Raw genomic sequence first — 12,280 nt, forward strand, 5'->3', positions numbered from 1 at the left:
TGTGACTTCAGAAATGTGGTTTTTAAAATTCCTTATGCTATCCTTAGTATAATGAATCAACTCTTCTTAATAAAGTAGCTAAATTGATTGCTGACAAATGGGGTCAGGAGGAGTGTGTAATCTTTAGCTTCATTTTAAATTATTTTGGATGGAGTGCAGGAAAAGTACTTTCAAGAATAGATGTCAAACTACATCACAAGGAAAACACACACTTGTTGCTAAAGAGAATAAAATGTTTTTTCTTTGTAACTGAGAATTTAGTGCGTATAAGCGTGCACTTCCTCTGTCTCGCACACAGCAGTTTGCCTTGAGTGGATCAAACCATTTCAGTATAAGAGTTTTTGTACGCTTTAATTTTTTTCAGTAAGACATATGATTTTAAAGCAAACAATTTTAGACCCAACTGCCCCACCATAAATAAGCATGCAAACTGAAATAATGCTAGGTAATTTACAAATTTAAAAGCATGAATCATGCTAGTTGCAAAACCTTAGTATTTAGACAAGCGATTCAGAATCCTGTTTTGTCTGCTATGGAAATTGGTTTGCATACTGCAAGCCAAGCAAGAGGAAGATAACATAGTCATTTATTTTTATTTCCATAGTGGGTTTTGGCCATTTAGATCTTGGGTAGCAGGCCTGAAAGAAAGCATATATTTTCCTCTATCATCACCTGTTGACATCAGATAACTGCCCCACTCCTTTTACACTGAGAGATGATCTCATTACTATCTGACCTGCTGCATTGTGGACTCTGATATTTACTCTACCTTCCAAAAGATTTGCCATCTCTCTTACTCTGAGACATCCAAATGATCACAAGTTCTATAACTGATATTTCCCCCTTCTAAATCAGAACTGGGGAACTATGGGCCCTTTATGACTTTTGGACTTCAACTCCCAGAATTCCTGAGCCAGCATGTCAAAAAAGTGCCACAGTTTCGCACCCCTGCTCTAAAATAAAATATTCCCATATAAGAGAAGAGAGAGCACACACAAAACTTTTTTCCATACTAAAGATAATATTTATAGTGTCAAATTTCTAACTCCAGCTGTTTCTTCTTCAAATGGAGGTGTAAATATTTTGAGTTCTACATGTGCTTGTTTGAATCTATTAATTCAAAATCACAAAATTTGGAGGGATAACAGATATTCCTAGATTAATTCCCTGGTCTGTGAAGCATCTGAAATGAAATGAAAACAAGAGGGACACTTATCTTACCTTCCTGGCTTTTATTTATATTCCTTCAGGGAAGGAGAACTCAGCACCCACAAAATAATTTGCCCTGGTATCAAACATTTTTTTGCAATTAGAAAGTATCTTCTAACATTTAAGTGAAATGAATTCTTCTTACAATTACTCAGTCTGCTTCCATATTGCCAGCTACTTCCCAGCTCCTTACAAGCAGTTTGCCATGACTCCGATCATATTCACTCTGTTGACCTTGAAATATGACAGCTGACCTGCTCATAAACAACAGAAGCCAAGTAGTAATCACCTGTTCTCCCTCCAGTTGACTGATAAGATTCTACAAAGAATATCATTCAATCAGTGCCCTAATCCCCCATCAACCATGGCTGTCTGAAACAGAGTAGTTGCTATTAAAAAAGCTATGTGGTCAAGGAAAATTGACATATTATGGGGCCTAATTATTTAAGGGACCACTTATCTCCAATTATTTCTATCCCTGGTATATTTGGTAGAGTTCTAGGTCCCTTCAATTTAAATGGTGTGGGAGCAAAAAAGGACACCTTCCCTGGATTTGCCCTGCCTTCCAGAGCAGCATGCTCTCAGAGATAGCAATAGCATTTAGACTTACATACTGCTTTATAGTACTTTACAGCCCTCTCTAATCAGTTTACAGAGTCAGCATACTGCCCCCAACAACCTGGATCCTCATTTTACTGACCTCAGAAGGATGGAAGGCTGAGTCAACCTTGAATACATAAGGTGTCCACAGTCCACTGTTTGGAAGTTCTGGAAGGCCCTGAAAACAAGCTGTGTTCCTGGTTCCTTGTTTCTATGCAATCCCTGTCAATTTTAAAACATTGTTATGGTTATTTATAGTCTGCGCTTCTTCTTCTTCTAATTCTTTCAGCTGTTTTGACTGAATATTTAAAAACTACAATCTGCCCAGAGTCTATTATTATTATTATACACAAAAAATGACAGTGTACACAGCAAACGAGATAACTATGCTGGGTTTCGTATCACAAATCACTAGTCGAACACTTCCCAAGGGTTTAGGACTGCGTGATGTATCGATGGATTATGTGAGTAGATTCCCAGTAAAGTAACCTTCTGCAGCTGACCAATGGTGATTTGTCAGTGCCAATTATTTTTAAGTGCTTGCCTAGGTCTTTAGGTACAGCACCCAGTGTGCTGTGCATTATTATTATTATTATTATTATTATTATTATTATTATTATTATTATTATTATTATTATTAACATTGTAGCACATGTAAATAAATGCACACACATCACCACTACCACTACCATCACTGGAAAAAAAAATCCCATTCCTGGTTTTTATGGTGCCATGACCTTTAAAATTAAGTAGCGCAATGGCAGTTTTGCAATTTGGTAACCGTGGTTGCAGGTTGCCAGAAAAGCTGAATTGGGCAAATGGATTGAAAAAGGAATATGTTCTTGGCATTGGATGCACTTCACAGCTGAAGCTTTTGGGGGTCAGGGACAAGTAGCTTCATTGCCCCTGCCGCAGAGTGCCTGATTGGAGACTGCAACCCTAAGCGAGAGATGAGATTAAACAAAAATTGTCTCCAAAGGGAGCAGCTCAAGTGTAGCAGGAGCTTTTTCAAAACTTCAAAAGAAAGCGATGTTCAGAACTGGCTTTGCTGCAGTTTTTTCGATAAACTACAACAGAGCCAGAAATAAATCAATTCAGCTGACATCATGAAAACAATTGGGTGAGAAATTGTTACCCTAAAGGTAAAAACTTCCATCTGCTATACTTCATTTGAGTAAATATATGGACTAGAGGTCTCACTACCATACCAGCATGAAATGGTGGAATGGGGAAGATGTCAATGGAGGTAAATCAAAAGATTAGGAATGGTTGGTTTCACTAAATTCAGGTTGTATGGCTTAAAATTCTGTTTCTGTTTCTCCAAATATTCCAATGCAATTCCCCACAAAGAAATCATATACCAGAATAGTAGCAGAATAATAGAATTGGAGGGGACCTTGGAGGTCTTCTAGTCCAACCCCCAGAAGATCCTATACTATTGAGGATTTAAACAAAATGTTTATATCAAGGAAGGGTGCAGATAAATTACACATGCATTTTTAAAACTCTGATGCAAATAGGCACTGATAGTTAGTTTAGAGACAGATTACTTAGCTTGTCTCTAAACACAATAGACTTAAAAAAAAAATTACGTGTTCATTCATTTAGCACCCATCCTAGTAAAATAGTAAAACACCATATTCAAGATTTTTTAAAAATCTAGAATGGCAAGCTAATAACAGTCTCTGTGAAAGGAAGCTCTGCCTTACTTACTTCTGAGAATATGAACAGACACAAAGAAAAAAATGATCTGGTAGACTTCATAATTTTTCAATTGCAACAAGTTGTTGATAAGTCTTTCACCAAAATTCCTGAGACAGCTAAGTAATCATGAGGTAAAAGGACCAAGTCTCTTGGAGCAGGGGTCGCTAACCTTGGACTTCAGAGACCACCAAATTCATAATTTTAAATCCCATGGACCAGAGACCCTGGGAAAATCCCAAAAGAAGTCTGCAGGAAAATTCCCCACCCTGTTTTCCTATTGATTCATCATTCTTTATTTGGGATTGCAGGATATTGTCTCCAGCTCCATTCTCAGGGGGAGAGAGAGAGAGTTTTGGCTTCATGCAAGGAAAGCAGAAAAAGGATCAGAAGTCTTTCTTTTTCTCCCCCAAACTTTGCCAGAAATGAGTCTTTGTGACACTTGTCCATGGGCACAGCCTCTTGAAGCAGGATGCTCTGCAGGATCCCAAAGACTCATTTCTGGCGGAGAGAAAGAAAGACTTTTCCTGCTTTCCAAGCATGCAGCCAAAAGCAGAAGAAGAAAGAAGCGAAAAGAAGCAGCCTGGTGGCCAGGCGAGGCCTGTGCAGTGAGTGGGGCAAGTTCCCCCCCTCCACCCTTTCTCCCCCTCCCCTCACGGCCTCATGTTGTTTGCAATGCAAGTGATGCAAGCCTTGTGTTCTCACGGGGCATGTGGGTGGCGCAGCCTTGTGGTCCCACACAGTCCAGATTAATTGCTTTGGAGGATGCTTTGGGGGTGACACCAAAATTTTCTTGTGGACCACCAGTGGTCCCCGACCCACTGGTTGGTGACCATTGTCTTAGAGAACTAGCCATTCATGTACAGAATCTATACCTGTATCTCTCACAAAGGATTTTTCTCAGTAGCATTACATATCTGATATTAATACAGTTGAGAAAGTCCAGAAATATTTCACAAGAAGAGTTCTCCACTCCTCTACTCGTTGCAGAATACCTTATGTCACCAGACTCGAAATTCTAGACCTAGAAAACTTAGAACTACGCTGCCTTTGGTCCGATCTAAGTATAATACATAAAATTATACATTGCAATGTCCTACCTGTCAATGAATACTTCAGCTTCAACCACAACACTACAAGAGCACACAATAGATACAAACTCAAGGTAAACTGCCCCAAACTTGATTGCAGGAAATACGACTTCAGCAACAGAATGGTCAATGTCTGGAATACTCTACCTGACTCTGTGGTTTCTTCCCCAAACCCCAAAAACTTTAACCTTAGACTGTTTACTGTTGACCTCACCCCTTTCCTAAGAGGGCATGCATAAGTGCACCAACGTGCCTACCGTCCCTGTCCTATTGTTTTTTTTTCTTATATGTATCCATTTCATGTATTCATAATTAAGTTTATACTTATACCTGTTATCTTATAATCACTTGACAAAATAAAATAAAATAGGATCCATCAAGAATTTGAATTTGGAAAAAATTGGTTTTACCTAAATCAAATAATTCTATGTCTAATTAACAATCTAAATGATTTGGTACTGGGAGTAAGAAATGGGCTGGCCAAATTGTGATGCAATTGTTCAAAATGATAAAACCCAATAAGGCAAAATCCGAACATAAGACTAGAAGTGCAGAGACTTTGAATTGGGGCATGGATGGCAAGGACCGCTAATTGGCCAGTAGGAGGGAGGGCAGTGGTTACATTTTGAATTAGGAGAGCATGTTAGGAGCAATTTAATGAAATGAGCACCATTGGGATGCTTTCCTGTTCATGAATTGACTGCCAGGTCAAAAAAAATCTTCCATTTATCTGGACACCTTCCTCTGTGATGATATTTCTTATTCACCCACAAAAGGTGGCCCAGAAGCATCTTTGAAATGGTAATCCAGTGATGCTGATGGGGGCCCTCATGGGGAAACCCTGAGGTGGAAGAAATATGGCTGATTGGAAGCAGCGTCTGTCCTACAAGAGTACATGGGTTGTATCAGCACCTGAGAGTCCTGCATTTCAGAGCCCTTCTATTTGGCCAAGAATGATTTCTTGCAGTGGTTCTCAACTTTTCTCCACCCCCTTTAAATAATTTTTGTGGCCACAGACCCTGGCCATGGACTGACAAACTTAAGATTTAAATCATAACATTTCTTCAAGCCTTTGCAGACCCTCTGTGATGACTTTTCAGCCCCCCAGAAGACACAGACCACAGGTTGAGAACCATTGACTTGTTGTAGGCACTTTACATTTAGAAATTAATCTACACCAGTTTTCTGAACCTTGGTGAAGATGTGTGGACTACAACTCCGAGAATTCCCCAGCCAGGGATGGGATTCAAAATTTTTAACATCGGTTCTGTGAGCGTGGCTTAGGGGCATGGCTTGGTGGTCATGTGACTGGGTGGACATGGCTTGGTAGTCATGTTATTGGCTGGGCGTGGCCAACTCAATATCATTCACATTGAGGCATGCATCTCCTCGCCTGGCCTCTCATGACTGCAACAGTCATAAGTGTGAAAAATGGTCATAAGCCACTTTTTTCAGTGCCATTGTAACTTTAAATGGTCACTCCACACAAGCAAAGTACCAGCAAAGGAGGGGAAAAAAACTCCAGAGATGTTCCTGAGACAGGATATCTAGTCCTGCCAAGAATGTAATAAGGGTTAATGGAGAGGCAGTTTCTGTAAGCAACACCAGAATGTTTCCTTCCTGCCTTCCTTACAGGATTAGGCCAGTAATTTCTTCTAACAACCAGTTCTCCGAACTGCTTAGAATGTTAACAACCAGTTCTAGCATATCAGTGCGAACCTGTAGAATCCCACCCCTGTCCCCAGCCATACACTTTCAAGATGTCACGGTTGAGAAACATTGTGCTGAATATCCAGGTAATCCTTTTAGGGGGGCCCTTAGAAAGCTAATTAGTAAGGATCTTCCAGCACATATACAAGTGAATAAGTCACCTGTTAGCTTGGTGGTGATTTTTAAAAATGTTCTTTTAAGCTGTACCAGTCCATTCTATTGAGCCATTTTTACCAAATATTATTGGTATAGCAGCTATTTTAGTAGTTTATAGAATTTCAAAAAAAAGAAAAAGTCTTTAGGATGCAATTGTCTATTCTGTTTCCAGGGAGTAAACCTCAAAGAACTCAGTGGTATATCTTTTCAATAGTATAAGACTGCACAGTTTACAATCTAAAAATAGATAAGAGACAAAGAAAAGACAGGTGGCCGGAGAAGGAACAGAAACAGTACACAGCAGTAGGCCATTTTAGATTTTGGAAAATGAAGACATTAATTATATTTATGGGACATTTACAATTAGTGTAATTGTTGAAAATACTTATCCCTCAAATATGTTGCAAAATGTAAAAAGTTGATAGTGGGCTTATCAAAATCTTCATATTTTATAATGAGCTTCCTGAAGCTGTCCCTTAGAAACCTATTAAATGTGAGCAAGAAACTAAATCCAGAATCCCTGGGTAGAATTAAAGGGCTGATCACAATCCTGCTTTTTTGCTGAATATCGTCATCTCAGACACAAAGCTGTCATATTATCTTATTGGCACCTTCTGGTTCCTAACAGTTCTGGCTATCCTTTTTATTTTGAATAGTGTAACATTTTGTCATTATGGAGGAAAAATGTGGCTAGTATTACTACAACCAACCATGGTTTTAAAGCAGTGCTTTTCAACCTGGGACCTTTTCAGCCGCATTGAGATTATAGGTGCCAAATTCTTTTGCATTTTTCAAAAGGTTCAAGGGAGAGGAGATTGCTTTAAAGTTTAACTTTCATTCTTTTTTTCTTGCTTCTGCACTTTCTTCTAGGACAGTAGATCTAAAGGAACCCTACCCTGAAAATAGCACTTGTATTTCTCTACAAATATATATTTTCCTGCATGATACTGCAATTCTTTGTGAAACTATGCAGGTTTCATCCCTAGAAAATGCTCAGCTTCTTTTCATACAATTGAGGCTGAAATTTGAAATTTGGGAAATGCTCTAAAGACGATTCAAAGCTGTCAGGTCTGCCTTGATACAACAGCTACAGCAATTCCCAGCATGAAAAGGACCCATATATCTCCTTGTCGTATAGTTGTTAAAAATAGTCATAAAGAAGATATATCTTTCTTTTTTAGCGTTTCAAACATAGTGAATACCTTTTATGAATTAAGCATTCAGAGCCATCAACCATAGATGAGTGAATCTATTGGCTTTTCCTCACATTTATATTTCTTAAACATTATTCCTGTTCTGCTTAATAAGTCATTTGCATTTTAGTAAGTTCTCATGAAAGGAAGTTCATCCCTAACATAATGAATGGAATTTGCTTGCTTTAAGAAATCTTGAAAGTTATTTGAATGGAAGCAATTCAACTTTTTCCTCATTATGGTCAGGAGCAGGCAGCTATACGAGGAGACATTGTGTAAAGAGCCCTGGAAGAGACTTACTTATAGGGAGTTTTGAGCTTTCTTGGAAATCTGAGGGGAAACATAAATATTTTAGGGCATTTGTGCTGTGGATCTAAATTTAATATTCTGCCTTTAGAGAAATCTTATACTAAAATTTAAAGTCTCAAATGACTCCCTTCTAAGAAAGCCAACTCTACATCTTCACTGCTAACTTGCAGTAGAGAAATATAAAAGGGTAACTCCATGGAGATAGCTTCCAATATAAGGAGAAGAAAGAACCCCCCCCCCGTCTCTCTCTCTCTCTCTCTCTCTCTCCCTCCCTCCCTCCCTCTCTCCCTTCGTCTCTCTCTATCTCTCTCCCCTTTCTCTGAAAGAAATAAGTTGGACATTAAACCATAATAAATAGTCATAATAAAGACCACAGCCTAATACCCAAATATTTTTTCAAACATTCAGAATGTAAGTCATGTTTATATAAAAAGGTTCTCAGTGGTTCATTGTTTTTGATGACCTCTTTATCATATACTACTTTATCAAACACTACATAAAAACAATGTTCCAAATTCTATAAAACTATGTGATAAGCTTTGCTATCTTTAATCAGCTGATGCCTATATCTTAAGCGTTACTAGCAGCCAAGTGGGCACATTCAAATGATATATAGAAATTCTGCATCAGGTTAAAAAATCTGTTCAGGCATGAAGGTCAATGGATCACCTTGGGACAATCATGTATTCTCATGTAATATACCTTGGAGGCTGATTTTGAGCATAAACTTGGAGAGTAAGTTTTGTCTACATTATCTTGAGTTGCTGGAATAAAAGAAGGAAAGATGACAGATGATGTGCTTTTTAGGCATTAACAGTTTTCTTGTGTAAAAGTAGTCTCTAATATGATTCCAGGGAACCCATGTTTTTAAACAAATACATGGTGATGGCCTTTGATTTAATGTTCTACCTTTATTTATCCATTCAACCGGTTACTGGTTGAAGACTTGTGAATAGCATATATATCCAGTTCTGCATTAGAATTAGGTTTAATTGCCAACTGGCTCACTTTAATCTGAAGACTAGTGCTTTATAAGACCTACAAAATGAATACAGAAACCCTGCTTGAACACACACTTTCTGCTTTCTGCTTTCTTCTGTAATTTGAGTAAGAGCCTTAAGAAGTGACATGAAGAAGGGTGTCAGACTGGGGAAGAGAGTTAGACGTTTAGTGCATTATTTTTCTTTTACAGTAGGTAAGCACAGTGGCATTAACTCAAGAACTATTATAAGAGGGAGGAAATTGTACGTTATGTTTGTGTCCTAATTCTAGCAGAATCACACATAATGTTAGTGGAGCTGCTGAAAAACTTGGCAGATGGTTCAGTTCCTTATTGCATTGCCATTTAGACCTTTTCATGAAAGTCTGTCTTCCTTAGGTGGGTATTTTTTTCAGTTGTTGCAGTATTTATAACTTATAATAATTGCTCTATTATTAATCCCCCCCATAATTAGTATTGACCTGGGCAGAAGAATAGCATACATCTTTATGTATGTCTGGTTGGATTTTCAGTCACAGAATGATTTCCCCAAAACTCTGTGGGAACAGAGTCTGATACACAGGAATAAAGTATCTATAAAGTAGGAAGGCTCTTCTGTGCAAGAATTATGACTACTGTCTTGAGGAAAGAAAAACAAAAATATTCCAGTAGAAGAAAATATATATATAGATAATGATTGAGGTGTAGAGTCCTTCGTGTCCTCCAAGCTTGGTTGTTTGCTCAAAGATGTTTCATTACTTAATAAAACATCTGAAAATAAACTACCAAGCTCAGAGAGAAACAAGGACTCCATAAAGAAAAATATTGTGGAGGAGAAGGAGAAGAAAAAATTGTGAATTGCTTTTTGTGAATTAAAAAGCAAGTGACAAAATATGCATCATGATATCACACACTCATTATATTTATGCATGCAGCATCATGATATAAATACTAGAGTGGAAATTGCAATCATGATGCCTATTCATTTTGGCTTTGTGAACAGGTACCCCTACTCAGAACATATCTCTGAGGCTCATTAAGAAGAGGAGGGATGAATTGACACTCTTTATTAAGGGAAAGAAATTTCTAATCGTGATTTGTTTAAAAACTACACATCAACCTAGTTAACAAATCGTGTGGTTTGTTTCTGATTTTGGATGACTATATTGTATGCACCAAATTTATTCAATAAATAATGGCTATGGCTTATATAATAATTATCTAATAATTAGTACAACTAGTACAACTTTTCCAGATGTCAATCCAATTGAACATGGGGTGCGGGGTGTCATTCCAATCAATGTTCCTATTGTCTGTACTGTTAAGGCTCTCTTACAATAAATCAGAGTTATTCCTGCATGTAGGCCTAATCAAAATATTTCACGTAGAATATTTTTCTACTACATTTGCTACAATCTGTTTCTGCACTGTAGAAACTATTACACTGTTTGTGCCTAGGAAAACAAATAACAGGTCATGGGAGGGGGTCAAATGTGCAGATATTCTAGGGTTATAATTTCAGTACATTCTGGGTGATAATGAAATTTAATATATCAAAAGATAGATCACCTAGCCAGAAGAAGAAGTGCAGAGACCCAGAATCATTGTTTCCATGGGTCTTCTTGAGGTAAAATAAAATGCCTCCAAGTATTCTTGCTTTTAAGTGTCTGTATTACATGGAGATAGTTGCTGTTTATATCTGGTGTACTCTTACACAATTTCTCCATTTTTAGTATGTTGATTTAGACTGTAGTCTCTAGATTAGAGAACCTACCTTATACAGTATAGCATTAGAATTCGGGGGGATAATTGGGTTTGATTGAATATATATTTTGGCCAAAATGTGCTTAAAATTATTTGTATACTGTCTTTGGCAGTGCTGAATATGTGGCATTGCCTTAGGAATTTCTGCAAAATGTATAAGAATTTGCTATGATGAATTTAGAGGTAGTTGGGGATATGATTGTATGTTATTTTGTATGCATGTGAGAGCAAATTACCAGCTTAGAATCTAATGATTTGTGGTGATGTTAGTGGATTATATAATGCAGTCAGTAGTATAAATCTGAATAAGAGGGTTCTTTGACTGAAAAAGTGAAGCGAATCATTTTAAATCATACATAAATGGTGAAGACTTATCTGTTTACCTAGGTAAAGAGTTTTTACTAAAGATAAGAAAATAGAGTGAGAAATCTTAAAACATGCAAATGCTAATAGAAAGGTAGTATGTAGAATGTGGTCTATTCAGTAAAACTAATGTTCACCAAAAGAAGCAAAATGACTTCATAAAAGAACTGGTTTCTTGATGAGAGTTGGATATGTCAAGAGAAACATACAAATGGATTGAATTAAGTGTGAATGAGGGGCTTTAAGAAGTGTATGTAGTAAGACAGGTACAGAAAAGATAAAAAGTGAATGATTGCAGAATGAATGTGGACTGAGGGCAGAAGCAAGTGATCAGTATGGGGGGAAGAACATGCTTGTGATGGTTTCATCTTTAGATAGAAAGAAAGAGCTGGCATTGTAAAACAAATACTTAAAGAAGAGGAAGGAGATGGGTAGAGTGAGAGAAAATAATAGCTTCACAGATTTGATGGGATCCTAAAAAAGAGATGTGAGGAATCTAAAGAACAAAAATGTATGAATGCGATGAAAGCAAGGATAGTTATCTATTAGAAGTGTCATCTTGCAGGACCTAGGAAGATAATCTTTTTATATGATGCTTGCTTTCTGGAACATGATTCTCCCAGAGATTAGACTTATTCTGACTCTGCTGGATTTCTTTAAGTCCTTGAAGATTATGTTGCAGAGCCTGGAGCCCTGGGGATTGGTTGATCGTGTATTATGGTTATGTTAATTGTATTTGCTGTTTTTTAACTTGGTTGCTGTATATGTTATTTATTATTTGTTTTGATCAACATGAGGAAACCAAGATGGGCCACGGTTGAACATTGGCTCTGCTGGCCTTTTGATAAATGTTTAGAGAGGGCTAATATGGATTGAATTAAGCCCGTCAGGTCATAGACATACACCATGAGAAGAGACAACCACTACACATGGCATTCCTAGACCTGGAGAAGGCATTTGATTGTGTTCCACACCAATTGTTCTGGTATGCCCTCTGGGATCACAGAGTACCTGAACCACTCATTGACTGGGTCAAATGTTATATAAGAACACCAACAGCCAAGTGCGATATCCGGCCAGCCTCTCCAACAGATTCCCAGTGACGATTGGGGTGCATCAAGGCTCTGTACTTCTGTTTATGTTGGTCATGGACACCATCACGCATGACCTGCAGCAGAATGCACCCTGGACTATGCTCTATGCAG

This window comes from Pseudonaja textilis, chromosome 2, assembly GCF_049901715.1.
Source record: "Pseudonaja textilis isolate UNSWEBS1 chromosome 2, rPseTex1.2, whole genome shotgun sequence".
Taxonomy (NCBI): Eukaryota; Metazoa; Chordata; class Lepidosauria; order Squamata; family Elapidae; genus Pseudonaja; species Pseudonaja textilis.